This window comes from Saccoglossus kowalevskii, chromosome 16, assembly GCF_978046115.1.
Source record: "Saccoglossus kowalevskii chromosome 16, keSacKowa6.1, whole genome shotgun sequence".
NCBI classification, from domain to species: Eukaryota; Metazoa; Hemichordata; class Enteropneusta; family Harrimaniidae; genus Saccoglossus; species Saccoglossus kowalevskii.
In genome coordinates this window covers 16,862,131-16,880,437 of record NC_140656.1, presented here as the reverse complement: position 1 = coordinate 16,880,437, position 18,307 = coordinate 16,862,131, and the positions used below count along the sequence as shown (strand labels likewise).

General features: G+C 31.6%; 1 protein-coding gene across 1 annotated transcript in view; it reads right to left on the bottom strand.

Moving 5' to 3' along the window:
- The window catches only part of LOC100370044 (ubiquitin carboxyl-terminal hydrolase 32-like), a 56,904-nt gene that overhangs the window by 37,916 nt on the left and 681 nt on the right, over positions 1-18,307 (bottom strand). The window lies entirely within an intron of this gene.

The following is an 18,307-nucleotide window of genomic DNA, read 5'->3' as shown; positions in this document are numbered from 1 at the left end:
ATTGAGCTTATTTTTACTAATATTTGATGAGTTGATTGTAAAATATCTAAAAAACATTATACTTGCTGGATTTTTTTTCACTGAATCACCCCCTTCAGCGAATTACAAGTGAAAATAAAGTATTTTACTCTATTTTGATGACCCAATATACAATAAATGCAATTTTTAGTTTAAGTGCGTTTATATTGGAAACACACTACTAGTGGAGTAAATATGGTATTGGTTCTTTCAAGCTGAAACTTGTTCACTAGTATGCAAATTAGATGCAGTTTTGAACCAAAAATTGAAGAGGACTATTGATTATTCCAAAGCATACATTTTTTTAGCATGTTCACTGTAATCTTGCGTGTTTCCGGCGATATTGTTGGATCAGACATACAAATACGTCTTTTGCATACTAAATTATTTCAACTTATTTTGATCGGTACAAGTAATATCCTCTACATGCATACCATGCAGTAACATAAGTAGTCTTAACCCCCTGCTGTGTCTATATTTAACAACTTCATGCAGTCTTTGCTGCCTAACCAAACTGCAGCCCTCACTGCAGCAACATCCAAGTTGAGCAGTCACTATCTCCTACTGTGTATCTTCATGCAGTCTTTGCTGTCCAACTACCTGCAGCTTTCGCTACGTCTACGGCTAACCCTCAATTAACATTTAATTAGTTGCATAATTTAGTATTCAGTTATTTTCTAATTTTATAGTATAACTCGGTCTCACGCTTTCTGGGGGTTCACTGTAGAGCATGTTACTTTAATCCTGTTTTATCTTGTCCACAATGCCCTCCGCGTTCAAAGAATAAATAAAATTATACATGTATACTGTACATTGGTTTTGTGTCATAAATGTGATTTATTTTTGTTACAGAGCTACTAACAGAGTAAATATGGTACATGTTTTGGAACACACAGTCAAAACAACGCTGTCACAAATCACTTGGTTTTAATAATACAAGTGTAAGCTAAGGATTAAATTATGTGACAGAAATTTATTAATATTTAACATATTTGAAATATACCACTTACAACTGAATGCATTTATTCACAAGGTATTGTAACAAATCAAGTGAATATATTTCCTCACAATTCTATGACATGATCGCAGGTCTGTTTGTCTCAAAACATGTACAAAGTTTTGTATGTAAACAGTTAAACTTTTGAGGTTTGGTCAAATATTATTTTAATACTAAAATAATTATTTCCATGACTTCACTTTTTTTTTTCTTTCTTTTAAAATGTTGATCAAAACAGATAACCAACTGTAAACTGTGTCAAAAATTTACAAAAAAATTACAAAAAAACACACCAAAATTCATCAATTTTTGGCAGCAAAATTTTTGTTGAAAAAATTGCAATGTTCAAAAAGTTAAACAATTTACCTTATCTCTCAGTGTGGCTAGGATAATAAGCTAAGTATATAATATTATCTCTTAATTAAAATCCACCCACACACTAACTCACGCAGTGTGAAGCTTATATATTGTACACTGTCTTACATTTGAAAGCCGCAGAGGAAACCTGACCCGCAGAAAAGAAAATGAACAACGCCGACCTAAAATCAAACATTTTAAAATTTTAAACCGTTCACTAGATGATGAATCAACAGAAGCTGCTGGCTGTTTGTACAGTGTTGAAGTTTCATTATATATCACCTTGTTTTCCATCAATGTTATCTCCCATTTTTTTTTGCTACTTTTTTTTCGTATGGAGCGTGATTGAGTGCGTATACATTAAAAATATGGTAATCTAGAACTGTCATAAGAGACCAACATTGTTGAAGATGAAAATGACATCTGGGTGATCGTACAGCGATTGCCATGTTCACCTCATATCATAGAGGTTGTGAGTTCAACTCCCGAAGCTTACTTAAATAATCAGTACCGTTAGTACAAATCAGAGTACAGTCTGCCCTGCCTGATAATACAAATACACAGTACTGGCATTAGGGAGGCCATTGCAATAAGCACCAAAACAACAAAAAAGACGTCAAAGGAAACAGCAAGAGACTTTACTGTCCGGGAAAGACACGTGGGGCAAACATATTCAATAATAAATCTTAAAAAATAAAAATAAAAAAAATTATGTTTAATTGGCAACATCAGGTGTAATAATAATAATCCATGTGGGTGAATAAAGCGACTTAGAGTACGTTACGTAAGTTATAAAAACAGCATATTTGATCTTTGTGATAGAATTAAAATAATGGTCATAACGATACAAGTGTTGATCTTATTATACTGACAATCCAACAATCAATTGAAATAGTATTTCAATTTGGTGGATAATTGGACAATTTCATGAACAATTTTATGCCTGCCGGAATTGTTCATGTTGAATTTTTGATGACTGATGCCAGCTTATCACGGACAACACCTAACAAAATATTGGTTGTATTTTAACATGTGATACCGGCAAACAATATCAGCCCTGTTTTTCAGAGATTAAATAAAACAGAATATTAAGTACATATATGTATTATGAATGCTTGAGCAAATTATAATAATGCAGTAGGGGATCACATGTACATGTACGGCCGCATACTTCAGAATTTTTTCAATGTGATGCCTAATTAACATTTTGCCTCATTATTTTGTGTCATGAAATGAAAACGAGTCATTTGCGACATCGTCGAGTCTTTTGCAATCACCAAATGCACAACAGAGACAGTTAAATTGATGTATTTCTATTTTTAAAACATGGTTTTATTACAGAATAAAAAAGTAGGCAAACTTCTTATGATTCAGGTATCAATCAATTTAATTTAAAGCGATTAAAACAATAAATTAGTCATCAGAGAAGTAATTCTTAATGTCATACTCTTAAATATAAATATGTGTTCACGCTATTTTCATAAAATTGTGCCATTTTTGCCACTAGAAATGTTAACAATTTTTTAATTTAAAATAATTGACTTTAGACGGATATGACCAGAGATTTTGCCGAGAACGAGAAAGCTGCATGACTTGTTTTCGTCCATCCAATAAAACACCATTCTCTCTCACCACCCTGTCCACTGTACCAATTACCATGGTTACAAACGTCAAGGAAACAGTGGAAACAATACTAGTATCAGGAAAGAATAGAACACTATTTGAGTGTATGGTTGCCTACTCTCAATGATATTTCGGCTGCTCTTGGATTCCTGTGAAATGTTCACAGCTACTATATATCATTTCTCTTTTTGACTTGCTAAATTTGCAAAACATTAGTCTTTCACAAAATTACTTAAAATCTATTTTTGTCACCACATATATATTAGATTTTACGTTTAAATATGATCTGAAATTTTTTGTCAAATTTACAACCAATATTTTCAGTTATATTGAAAAAAAAATCAAGGCCACTTAAATAATTTGTCAAAATAAGTTTATTTAAATTTAATGAGAAATTTTCAATTTTAAAGCAGTTCAATCATTATTTCTAATGACAAAGATTTTTCACAATATCTGAAAACTTTCACAGAGCATATGATAAATAAGTATGTGTGAATTTTGCGAAGGATTCTATTATGACATATTTATGTATATAGGATTACTGTGAAACAATTGATTTTCAATGGCATTTTTTAATTTCACTGTTTTGAAGGTTTGAGCAATTTCGCTAGGTTTTAAATTCATGACCATACCAGGGAGTTCCATTGTTATTTTACACATTCATGTGAAATTAATTTAGCAAATTTTACTTATCGCTGAAAATAGCAAAATTAAAAACCAGAAAATAAATAATGTGTTTACAGTAATCTACTGTAAACCCATTATGGTTAATTTGCATAAAATAAACTTTCTAATTTGCATACAAAATTGTCAAATAAATTCCTTCACAATTTCAATCAAGCATTATTAAACTCTCTGCCATTTAAATTTCAAAATTCAAATCCTCTGATTCAGTATTTTGAGTTTTGAATGTATGTGTGTTTGTAGAGATGCGCTTTTAATAGAGTACTATATATACAATGTATGGTAAAGCATGTGATTCAATGTTAAACTAAAAATTTAATACTGGTTGCATGAAACACAATCCCTGAAATACTGTAAACTGTTTAATTTTCGTGATTTGTTGATTTTTGTGAATCATAAAATTAAAGTGTTTTACAGTATATTAATCTCTGGCAAAGAAGGATCCAAACACACTCAATAAATTCCCAGCAAATATGTGTACAAGACACTACATTTTCATTTTCTCAATTTTTCACAACAGTGGATGTGATGTCACACTTTACCCACAATCCTTTGCTGGAGAATCAAGATGGCGGACTACATAATACCGGTACTGATGAAAAGTTGAATATCTAGCGAATGAAAAGTGATATAAAAAAACTGTAAATTGCATTCACCTACATTTGTGCAGGTCTTTCTTTAGGGAACATTATGTTGTTTGGCTTGAATTCCTCTTTAACCTCAATAACACCTATTATGCAGTCACATTTTAACAAAAAATCGTGCATGCCGTATTTACCTACTTATAAGCATGTGTGTTCATACATGTATATGTGTCATCACAAAGTAGTATATTCTAGGTTGGTGAAATGACAGTTACTACATGTCTTTTAGAGTTGTGTTTTTAATAAATCAAGTATTATTTTTGGCACATTGTGATAAGTATCATACCAATTTCCATCTGGCATATTTGTTCTATTATTAGCGTACGCGCTTGTGTAAATGCCAGAGATAAAGTTCATATTCAAATAATCCAGCATAATAATTTTAATAAAAAGCATTTTTGGTTTGAGTATGCTAAAAAGAAGTAAATACAGTAGAGAGTTTCTTAAATTTAAAAAAAAAAAAATACTGTAAATGCATTAATTATTCACTGGGTTTTAATTTCACTATTTTCGTAAAATTTGGTAAATAAATTCATGGGAACATGTATTATTACATTTGAAGTCATTATTATGCTGGCAAATCAATAAAATAAAAACCCAGAAAATATGTTTAAAATGTCAAAATAGTGAAATTAAATGACAGCAAAGTTTTTTTCAGTGCATATTCTGCATAGGACACACATAGAAAATGAGACGGTATAGTATCGGAGTGGCTTTGACATAACAGATGAGGCAAGGTTTCACGAAAACTAAGTACTGTATTTGTTCTATTAGAAGCACATCTCCAACAGACACTTGCAAACAAACAATTGCATATACTGGATCATTCAAATAAGACTTTCTATGACCATAGATCATATACCTCTGTCATTTATAAAGCAGTTGCACGACTAAGAGATCAATTACAGAACATTTTGATACCATGTACTTAAAACTTGCAATTATACGTCATCACAAACCACTTAGTTTTATAGTACCTTATGATTCACCATATTTGGCAGAAATTTTTAAAATTTTTAAAGTGAGTCAACAGAAATACACTGCTACTATAAGATGCATTTATTTAAAATATATCATAAATATTCGATACAGATAAAAAAAAAAAAAAAATCTGAATATAAGAGCATTTCAAATAGAGCAACTGGTGTTCTTCCCAGGCCCTTGAAAGCATTAGACATAATGTAAATGCTTGACTTTTTGAGTGATTTTCAGGCGCAAATCAGCAAGAATGCTTGATCATTTTGCCCAAGAGAACCATGCCAAACTACTGTCAAACGACAAAATCCAATTGTCATTCGTATCAAACATGTAGCACATATACATAGTAAAACTGACAGCATACTGTCAACACGCTACAAATATACAAATCAAAATTAATGACCACTTCTCAATCTGTACTCAGTTAAGAGACAATCAAGTGGGTTTTTTTTAAGTAGGATAGAATTGATTAGAGTCGTGCCATAACTATTACTACTATTATTAATTATACATGGAATTTATCGAAATCAAAATTTCCCAATGATCATGGATACACCTGTAATCTGTAAAACTGTTATCAGTTGCAAATTACATTTGAACTTTACATACATGTGGTATTACAATGTACTTCGAAACATATTAATTATTCACTATTACCGGATTCTGCCATAAACTCGCCCTGGGTCGTTAAATGACAGTTTGAGTTTTAAAAAAATAACATAGTTGAACTCTGGTGACCTTGCCCTTTGTTATATAATATAATTCCCTTTATCATAGTTTGTTTCAATATAAATATGCATTGTTATAATTAATTTTGAATACAAACAAGTTTTGGGGTTGAACCAACAGTGGGGAATCGGTCTACCGAATGTCCTTTAAAGATGTAAATATCTTACAAAAACATTGGTGCCTTATTTGTTTAATTATTTTAAGGGACATAATTTCCAGCTTTATTCAAAGAAATTCAGATATTTTAGTATAAAAACAAATGCCTCATCGCAAAAAAAAAAGTGCTGCATTTAGACGTAAATAGATTCATAAAACATGCAAGATAACAGAAAATCTTAGCTGGCTTTTGTCCAAGTATTTTGTACAGGTCTCTGTCAAAAATTAATGATTCACCGAGACAAATATGAACTGCCTCATTGTGTGACTACTGTATTATATGAAAAGTAAAAAAAAAACACTCAGCTCTGGTTTGTCTGCAAATCAACTTAAATAGTTAGTTGGTGTCCAGTGGAGGGAGAAGTCAACAGTACTGTTGCCTCCTGAGAATCTACATCTTCAAACACTGCAATCTTTGAAGTGCGTTTTTAAACCAGTATTATAAAAACTCTATCATTCTGTTCTACTAGCTGAAACATATTCCTGTGAGTTTTCATTTGTCGAATGAACTGTTTGTCAAATACAGAATACATATATTTTAGAACAATTTTCTTTTTAAAATGTGGATGAAATGTTTTGCTTTTTATGTATTTTTTATGTATTGTTTTTGATTTGATAACTTTGAACTAAACAGATTTTCTATTAGCTTCAGATCTTGATCAAAGTTTGGCACCCAGTTCATAGGAGTGCTTATATTGATTTTCTGACATCTTGTTTTCTGTAAAGATTTTATTGGTAGGTTTGCAAATGTGTATCAGACTGTGCAATCTCTCCATGAGTTGGTTTTGAAACCCAGTATGGGATTCTGAGATACATTACCAAGGATATTATTACAAGATAAATCATTTGCTTCATTGAACACATACAACAATGCATATTTCCACTGAGATCAGTGACCTTTGATGTGTATCACCAGTGATCAGTCAAGTAGAAACAGTCAAAATATTTTATTAGATTTTCTAAATTTTTGCATGATATTTTCATATAGGACATCTGTTGTTCAAACTCAGGGAAGACTTTATACTGATGAATAAGGTGACCAAGTTTGATGAAGTTTGGAATAAAATTAGTAAAGTTATTATGCACACAATAACAATTATTAACGACGACGACAGCGACAACAACAACAACGACAACGCCGAACAAAATTTTTCCCTTAATATACTTTTCCCTTCCATCTTTGATGGTACGGGCAAGGTAAAAATGGGATCAAGAAATTGCCCAGGGCATTTTTTCGGTAGTAATAGTATAATTTAAGTTTTACCGTAGTCGTTGACGCCTATTCAAGTGTATGTTTATTGTGACGAGCATGAATGGGTAAGCTTCGTTTCTACAATGAGTTGTTATCACTGTAAACAATGTTAAATTATTCTTCAAATGCTCAGTTATCTCTTGAAAACAACTAATTTATTTATTTAGAAAAAAATCATGCCATTTTTCTCATCAAAATGCAAGACAAAAGATCGTACAACAACATCGGCAAATATCTTACGTATTGCGTTCACAAACATCAACATATTTAAATGAGCTATGCTAATTTAAACACTTCATCATCCATTATTTTGATTGGTTAATTAGCAATTTGACCTATCAGGTGACTGGTCAAGGAACACAGTCCCAGGTCAAAACATGGCTGATATTCACCAGCATCGAGCACTTAATATGTGACCGGAATCATTCGTTTACTCTTTGTTGAAAAGTAGAGAATTAGTAAACCATTACACTTTAATAATTTCAAAATGCTTAACCATTAAATGTACATAATGTATTCATTGTCCAGTTAATAAGTGAAATGTACACGTATTAGTTTGTATTAAAATATTTTAATAGTTATTTACCAATAACCTATTGAGCTCTGATAATATTCTTTTTTCATTTAAACCATACACTTTTAAACTTTCCGGTTATGTTTCTATTTAAATGTTGAATAAGTCGCTTATGAGAACCACATGGTGCAACAACCAATGTGGTGCAACAACGCTTTTTAAATTGAACTCTTATTCTTTGTTGAACTTTTGACCACAGTCATTCTTTTACCAACCAACATTTTGCTAAATAACATTTTCTATTTTTTCAATAATTTCTTTTTTTTATTTATATAGATTAAATTGTCATGATTTCTCAAAGCTATTGATCTTGATCAAAATGCATTTCGGAAACATTTTAATAAATGTGTTTATTTTGTGGAAAGAAACAGTATCCGTCATCAATATTCAACGAATTCAACTGCATCTGGTAATAATCAGTAAACAATTAATTTCTTATTATTTTATTTACTCAATGTCTGATCAAACTATAGAACAATATAATGATCTTCACAGAGATGATATCCCAACCTGTACCACATTCTTGGTTTTTAATTAGCAAAGTATTTTAAGAATCAATGGCCAAGTGATTCAACATGCGATTATTTAAAGTTATGCATTCTGTAAATATAATTACATATTCATACTAAAAGGAAGACTGACCATCAATGATTAACACAGCCCTTATAACAGGGGTCAGTGACACATTCTGTAGTATCAAATTTCCAAACCTAGCAACAGCTGACTTATAAAAAAGACTGCATCATCATAAAATACACAACTGATGATGATCAAATATTTAGCTAATAAAACTACTGTATAATTTAATAAGTTATTAATTTCTTTTTATACGATAATTAAAAAAGTGATTCCAGCTATCAAATTATGTAGATTACCTTTGTTTGTTTGTTTAGTATTTATTTTCACTGTTGCTATACAACTGTTACCCTCCTTGTATTAAATATTGCAAAAATGGTAAAAATAGAAACGTCATTTATTTTTTAATGATTCAGTATATACAACACGCCATCATTGGTTTATATGTACTTTTAATAGACGCACTTTTAAACAGAGAAGAAACATACCGTATTTACTCTATTAGAAGCACACACAAACCAAAGATGACATGTCATATAAAATGAATCATTAAAAGCTGACTCATAGACCCACCTCTGTAATGTACATAAGCGCAACTCAACTATTCATACTAACACGTCATTCATCTACGTCAAACGCTTCTAATATTAAACTGATATCGATACGCTTTAGAAAAAAATGATCAGATTTAGACGAGAGTGAGAGAGCCACAAAGAATTGTTTTTGACTTGCAAATAGTATTCCATTCTCTTCCAGAATCGCATTGTTTCAAATTACTGGGTATTAAGAAAACTTCATTATCATGTCATTTTGTTGAATATTATCTTGACCTTGATGTTGTTATAGAGTGTTCGTTTTGTTAAGTTTCATTTATGGATATCCCAATATGCATGTTTCACCCGATGACATAACATTTCACCCACCCGATTCCACCCCACCAAACATGCCAGATAACAAAAGCAAGTCATTGAAAAAACACTATAAATCATTCACTCTGGAAGATCGGCTTCTGGTGACCTTTGACATTTCAAACTCTTGATTGCATCTGAAAATGTTGTGGCATGTACTATTACTATGAATTATTCATGCCTGCATGACGGTTGTTAAAACAACATTAGCTCATGAGATATACATGACCTACTTCTATCTTGGCCAAGGTTTGAATAGATTTATACTGGTTAAATTCTATTCAAACAAATCTAGATTCTAATCAAATCTATTCTATTCTATAACACATTCAAATCTATTCAAAATTCTTTTCAAATCTACCCTGTTTTATATTACAATTTACACAGAATCTATTATATTCTATTGTAGATTCAATTCAAATCTATTCTATTCTAGATTCTATCTACATACTGTACGTTTCAGTAAATATGGCAAAGCAGTCTTGTGCGTAACCATGGTAACAAATACAGCTTGATGCCAGTGATTATATGTTGAATATTACATAGAGATATATACAATGTACATGTAACCTCTGACTCAACATATACAATATGCATATATAGAGATCCAAAAATGAAACCTGTGTGTTAGGTGACAGCAAATGACTAACTGAATTTATATAACTTATGCATCCACACTGGGCCAGTCTACTCCAGGAACATCCACACAAAATGTGTCGCATTCAAAGCTAGTAACCATATAGTCACTAAAGTCAATGTCATTGTCACAATATCTTGAATCCAATAGGCAGTGTTCTCAATACCAACTACCATGGAAATCAGCTGCTACCATGGTGATTGATGTAATAATCAGTTGCTACCATGGCGATAAATAAAATAATCAGGTGCTACCATGGTGATTGATGTAATAATCTGTTGCTACCATGGTGATTGATACAGTATAATGATCATAACTACATAGATGTTGAAAGTGACACATATATGTATCACTGGTCTGGGTCAGTAATTATTTGTTGCTCTTCTATTACATAACACCTCAAACATTATTATGTCCAGCCGTCCACTATCACAGACTGGTCAGTAATTATTTATTGCTCTTCTATTACATAACACCTCAAACATACATCAAACATTATTATGTCTAGCCGTCCATTATCACAGACAGGTCAGTAATTATTTATTGCTCTTCTAATACATAACACTTCAAACATACATCAAACTTTATTATGTTATTTATTGTCCTTCTTTAGCACAACACCTCAAACATACATCAAACATTATTATGTCTAGCCGTCCATTATCACAGACAGGTCAGTAATTATTTATTCCTCTTCTAATACATAACACCTCAAACATACATCAAACTTTATTATGTCTAGCCGTCCATTATCACAGACAGGTCAGTAATTATTTATTGCTCTTCTAATACATAACACCTCAAACATACATCAAACTTTATTATGTCTAGCCGTCCATTATCACAGACAGGTCAGTAATTATTTATTGCTCTTCTAATACATAACACTTCAAACATACATCAAACATTATTATGTTATTTATTGTCCTTCTTTAGCACAACACCTCAAACATACATCAAACATTATTATGTCTAGCCGTCCATTATCACAGACAGGTCAGTAATTATTTATTCCTCTTCTAATACATAACACCTCAAACATACATCAAACTTTATTATGTCTAGCCGTCCATTATCACAGACAGGTCAGTAATTATTTATTGCTCTTCTAATACATAACACCTCAAACATACATCAAACTTTATTATGTCTAGCCGTCCATTATCACAGACAGGTCAGTAATTATTTATTGCTCTTCTAATACATAACACTTCAAACATACATCAAACATTATTATGTCTAGCCGTCCATTATCACAGACAGGTCAGTAATTATTTATTGCTCTTCTATTACATAAAACCTCAAACATACATCAAACATTATTATGTCCAGCCGTCCATTATCACAGACAGGTCAGTAATTATTTATTGCTCTTCTATTACATAAAACCTCAAACATACATCAAACATTATTATGTCCAGCCGTCCATTATCACAGACTGGTCAGTAATTATTTATTGTCCTTATGCAAAACACCTCAAACATAAATCAAACATTATTATGTCTAGCCGTCCATTATCACAGACTGGTCAGTAATTATTTATTGCTCTTCTATTACATAACACCTCAAACATACATTAAACATTATTATGTCTAGACGTCCATTATCACAGACTGGTCAGTAATTATTTATTGCCCTTCTATTACATAACACCTCAAAGACACATCAAATAATATTGTGTCTGGCAGTCAATTATCACTGGACACTAATTATTAATTACCTTTTCTAAAATAACACCTAATAAGCACAACGAACATTATCGTAGTTTGCTCTGTTAAAAGCGCATCTCCAATAAAAGTACATACATATATAAACCAAAATATGACTATTTTTAACCACAGGAAGCCCAGGAACTATAATCAACTATACGCAGTCTCTATGGTTTGGAGGGTTGGGTTGGGGGTGGTGGTATGAAATGAAAAATAAAAAAAAACAAATTTAGCATAGAAACTCCTCTGTAATTTATGAGAACATATGCGTACTAATAGCAAAAAAACGGTACAATTTTTTTAAGGTTACATAACCCCTGATGTACACATTAACAACATTACCTCGGGAAGTCAATTAACAATGGTCAGTAATTATTCATAGCAGTTCTCTTACATAACAACACTTCAATATCATATCTAACAGAAAAGAGTGTGTCAGTGTACATCCTTCTTTTATCTACCAATATACTGACACAAACATACACAAAGTTAGGGTTCAGTAGTAGTGCAAAGGTTTTGTAGAGAAGTAATTCACAAAACACATTCAGTCATACAGTACATAATTGTGAAATACTATTGAGAAACAGACACTGGTACACGCGAAGTCCTTGGTAGATCAATTGTCTTGTTGACCACCATTGTCATATTATAACACAGGCCACAGTAGTAAGCACAAAAACAATCTTTTACACTATATATATTAGCTGCTGGCCTTTTTGTTTTGAGAAACGATTTGGTTCGTAGCCAACTTGACTGGATTGAACAGAAAAATATTAACTATAGCTACAACAATAGTATAGTTGTAATCAATATCTAATATTTAAACATCTGCATACTCAAGTATAACTGGTAATATGTACAAGTATTACAATAATGAACACTCAAGACCTGATCAGACAGGTAGTTTATTATTTAATAACTTCATTAAGTAAACTTAGTATTCTTTTTTAGATCTGTTGTCTTTATTATCTTGTATTCTATTACAATGTAATAAAGATGATGTAATGAAGATATTATTATTATTATTATTAATATTAATATTATATACCCTACTAGCAAAACTGAAACATACACATCAAACTATACACTGACTATTTTATTATGGTTCAGGAAAAAAGAATAGTATATTCAGGCAAAACAAATAGCATACTGGAATATTGCCCCAGGTCATCATCTGGTCATTTTAATGGAGAAAAATCAAACATATACCCCGGTAGATGAGATGGTAAAGTCCACTTTTGTTACCTTCCACAAAATAAACTTGCTTACATAATTAATTATTTAAAAAAAATATTGAGCAAGATCTGCAGTAAATTTATAATTGTGTTTATTTTGTTCAAAGTTATGGAAAGAAATTAGATAAAAAAACAACCTAGAAACGTACAAAATACTAGTATTGCAAAAACATTTTCAATGGAATAATGTACTAGAGACAGAAAAATGAAGATGAATTGCTAACTCTGTATTCATTATCGTGAGTAATTACTACCTGTATATAAAAAGACAGCATGGTGGAAGTAAAACACAGACACATATGATCATAAATCAGCGTTCTGTCATTTTCCCCTTACAATTGTATAATGGTGGTGGCGGCAAAGGGTGCTATTTTGAAACATCCACCATTTTGGAAATTTCAAGTCATTTTTATAATTTTTGATATGGAGTTTTCATTTTCTAATAAGATATGATTAACAGGTCGATAATTCAAAATTGTTGCATGTATTAATGATATCATACTCAATGTTACATTCACATGGTTAGACAAAAGATTTACGTAACTGTTCTCAGCCTTGAGCAAGCTTTATATTAAACATGCAAGTAGGGTGTTACATAATGTTTAAAATAGGCTGTTACGTAATGTGTTTTAATGGCCACTAATTTATACACTGATACACTGCTATTAATAGGGTATCTAGCTACATGTTTCATGCTTCTTTTTTTAATTCACTGCCTGTCAGAAAACATTGGGAAATTCCTCTAATTCCATATAGCAGTATATAAAGAGAAAAAAAACATTTGAAAATAAAAATCTATATAAATCCAAACACCAATTCAAATTTGCTACCACCTTTATTGCCACAGGGTAGCTTTAATGGCATTTTACAACCGTGTAGATTACATACAGTACAGGTGAGTCATAGCCATTCTGCTGCGCTATATTAGTTCATTCAGTTGACCCATTCAAAGGTTCTGAGTAGGCGATCAGTTTTAAGGCTTCCATTGTCAATGAAGCATAAGCAATACTCATAATGTCAAGTTGGCTATTTGTAGAGTATTAATAATGCGTGCACATTTACATGTGAACACTTTATAATTATATATCAGCGTGGGAGAACACTGAATGCGTTGAAACTATGATATTGATGTAAATGTTAAAGCAATTTAGGACTTTTGTTCTATTAAGATGCGTATCTCCAATTGAAGTGAATGTAAGCCAACACTTGTGTACATGTATATTGTAAACTGGATTATTAAAATATGATATATTCTCACCACACACGTACATATATTGTTTGCCTAAGCGGATACGCTTTTAATGGAGCAAATACGATATTATGTAAACTTGTATGCAATATGCTGGCCAGCATTTACGGAACTGTGGCAATGAATATTACGATGATGTTACCAAAAATGCTCAGTACATACAGTTGCAACACAAATAATAATAAATTCATTACTATGCTAACAAGCAATAACAGCCGAAAAATAACAAAACCAGCAAGCTACATCTATAATTGTTTTAGTGCCCGAGAAAAGCATTTCAAAAAATTACCAGCCCCTAAATAAATAAACTACATTGTATTTCTTTTTTTATATATATTCTTTTCTATTTTAGCGCTTCCATTTTGCTACGAAGTCAGTTTTTCGTCTTTATTGTAATTTTCTTTTTCTGAGTCAATATCCAAATAAGGATACAATTATGCATTAAAGATTATTATTATTATTATTATTATTATTATTATTATTATTATTACATACGACTATTCTGAGGAATTCAAATGTGAATCAAGTAGTTCAATGGTCCACCCTTGTTCAAACACCGCCGCACGACCATTATGACAACATACAGGTAATCATGTAATTTATCAAACAATGTAGTTACCGTAGTTTTTATATGATAATAGTCTTCATTCTAATATTATTTTCTTGGTTTAGAAACATGATGAACATGACTGATTCAAAATGCGGGCTTCTTGTTATCTACCAGGTAGTTTGTCCCTATCTGGCCACAACCATCGCATAAAAACAGAAGGGTCATATGTAGGGACGGTCACGAATACATGTATAAGGCCATGGATTGTCATTGCAGACTTTGAACTGTCTGTATTTTTCCAATGAATGCTCATGGCAAAAACAAAAAACAATAACAAAGCTTGCCATGTATTTTATACGCACAGGTTGTTAGCTTGGACTGCCAACATTGCTGAGAAGAACACAGATCATTAGTCACACATGACAGACTGTATCTACTGGCCATCTAAAGCTGTCAAGTGGAAAAGTATGGATTCCTGCATTAACAGATGTACATGGCAAGTGTTGTGTCACAACAAATGACACCATCATAGTGACGCACCTCTCTGTACAGGTATAACTCACGTATTTGCTCTATAAGAAGCGCATGTAAACCACCCAACGTACGTTACTAATATGACACTTATTTAGGCTAGATTACTCTGCACAAATGAGATATCTGCAGGTTTTAAAAACAAGCTAAGCCAGTTTAAATCTTGCTAAATGTTACACTAAATCTGTACTGTATGATAAGTTTACAGGGCAGCATTTTACCAGAGCCAAACTATTATCTCTCCTACCAATTAACAGATAATTATCTCTTATACATTTATAGGGGTGAGGCCAAATGTGGTTCGAAGTTTGACCCAGAACAGTGTTGTTGACTGAGGGGGGTCTCATTTAGATTGTCAGGCCATATCAGACTCAGTCCTATTGGTTTTTTGGGGGCTCGAACTGAATGTTCATTTCTGCTGTGACGAGCCCACTCAAGTCATTGGGCTTTGATAAAATGATGTCATGTAAACAAGGTCACAGACACATCTGTCAGATCTATGCAGGTGCCTAAAGTGCGAATACGATATACGGTACAAGATAAGAATTAACCTAATAGACCATATGACATTTGTATGACATGTAGGTATACCTCAAATGTTGTTGCTACATTTTGCCTACTTTTATATATTTTCCCACAATTTTTCGATAGTTTTGAACTAAACAAACATAATTTTCTATTTTTGATCAACATTTTAAAAATAATACAAAAAAAAACTTATTTTTATTTTGTGAATAATGACAAAAGTTGATTTTTGTAAATGTTAATAAAGTTAATAACATGGATATGTTTACAATTTTGTTTTGGTATCAGCTTGGTTTGTTTGTTACTGCTGAAAAGGCATTAATCCCACTTAAATTCAATTTTCACTATTTTCAGCTCTATTCACTGGATTTTAAATTCATGGATTTATCTGCCAATAAGACAGTGAGTTCTATTTGACATGTTCGTTTGCATTCAATTTAGCCGATTTAACTTATAAGCAGAAACTGCAAAACTAAAACTCTGTGAATAAGCAATGAGTGCACAGTGTACTTTTTACCATTGAATGTACGGTTGAATATTTCAGAGAAAAGTTTAGGTATGATGCATTGTGGGAGTTAGAAACGCAGCTTCTTTGCATGTGCAGTGCTTCATCACTAAAATTTTATTAACTCACACACATAATTTTGTATGTATTCCTTCAATTAGTTTAAAGAGGCTAATCACAGATGCCCACAATTCATGGAAAAAAATTAAATCGCTTACTTCCTCTTTAATTTTTCAAACCTTGTTTGATCACCAACCAATCTGGATCCTTGGTACATAGATAGATAAGATGAAACCATATAGAAATGATGACATTTCTAGTTTGGTACATAAAATAACAAAGTTGATTTTAAACAATACTAGAAAGATTCATTTTGATCATTGTAATCATGAGAATATTTTTTGTTTATTTACAATTTTTTGTTGTTTTTTGATTGAATTATTAGTTTGAATTGCTTGTTCTTTCCTGTTTCTTTAAAATTTGAGTTTATAACATCGATGACAATTAAAAAAAAACACAATGTTTCCCTTTGCTTTGTATATAAATTGAACTGACGTACTTTATTTGATTTACTTTATTTTACATACTTTATTTTCAATCATATAACAATGAAAGAGCTATAGTCCATCTGCCACTGGTGGGTTGGATCGTTTGTTGTGTACTCTCACAATTACCGTACTTGTATATATGGCAGCAGATTCTTAACTGCATCACTTACTTGATGTCATGTCTGTTGTGTCGTCTACAGTATTGCATTTCTTTACGTTTGAGGTATACATTTCTATAGAATTTATTAACATGCTGTATGTGTATAATTACCCACAAGTAGTTTGTAGGGAGCAGTCTGTCAAGGAAAACCTTTGAAGTTCCTTATGTGATGTGGTTATATGTGACCCAGTTTTGAAACAAAGTGAAACAGAATGCAAACAAAGCCTAACCACATATCAGATTTTAATCTGATTGAAACATTTGATTCTTGAGTTTACATACTGTTAAATTTTCTGACTAAATTTTGAGAGATTTACAGCCACTTCCTGCTCAGAGTACTGTAGGGAAATGTTCAATGATACAAAATTTCGTAATTTTTCCCCAGACTTCCCAAATTGGCAAAAGTAAATTTTGGGGTCATATTTGGGGCAATCTCCTTGAGCAACTATTCAGACTTTCCTCATCAACTTTATAGAAATACATACTGTAGGCTAAAATAATCATTAAAGAGTAAACCTTAAATTTCAAGAGAACACCAGGGTAATACACTGAAGTCAACTAAGGTATGTATTGTACGTTATAAATTATTCATAAACCTAAATATTTATAAACTCAGACAGCAGTTACACATTGTATGATGGAGCTTCGTTGAATGGAGATGTGTACTGACTGAGCCATTCCAATCCAATCAATTTTTATAAGGATATTCAAGTATAAACATGCCGTTGTCGCAGTATAAATGTTAGGTAGATTCAGTCAGTGATATTCTTTTTGAGGATTCAAATTGGGGGGGGGGGGTAAATATTAGTCTTGCATTATTTTCAATAAATGTAAATATAATTCTATTGTAGATCATATTTATATCAGAACTACAATCTGAAACAACCACCAGACCTTGGTAGAATTATTCTACTACCGATAAAATCTGAAACTTGATAAAAATAAGAAACAAATTTATCCCTTGTTTCTTAAGTTGATTTTCTAAAACTAGTGATATTTACAAGTTGAACCCACAAATATTAATAATAATAAAATTAATAATAACAAATAATACCCTGGGGATACATGCGATTGTAAATTAACTAATGAAATCATGATTACGGTCTGATATACATAGAATATTTTAATTGTACGTGTAAACCAGACATGAGATAATATTCAT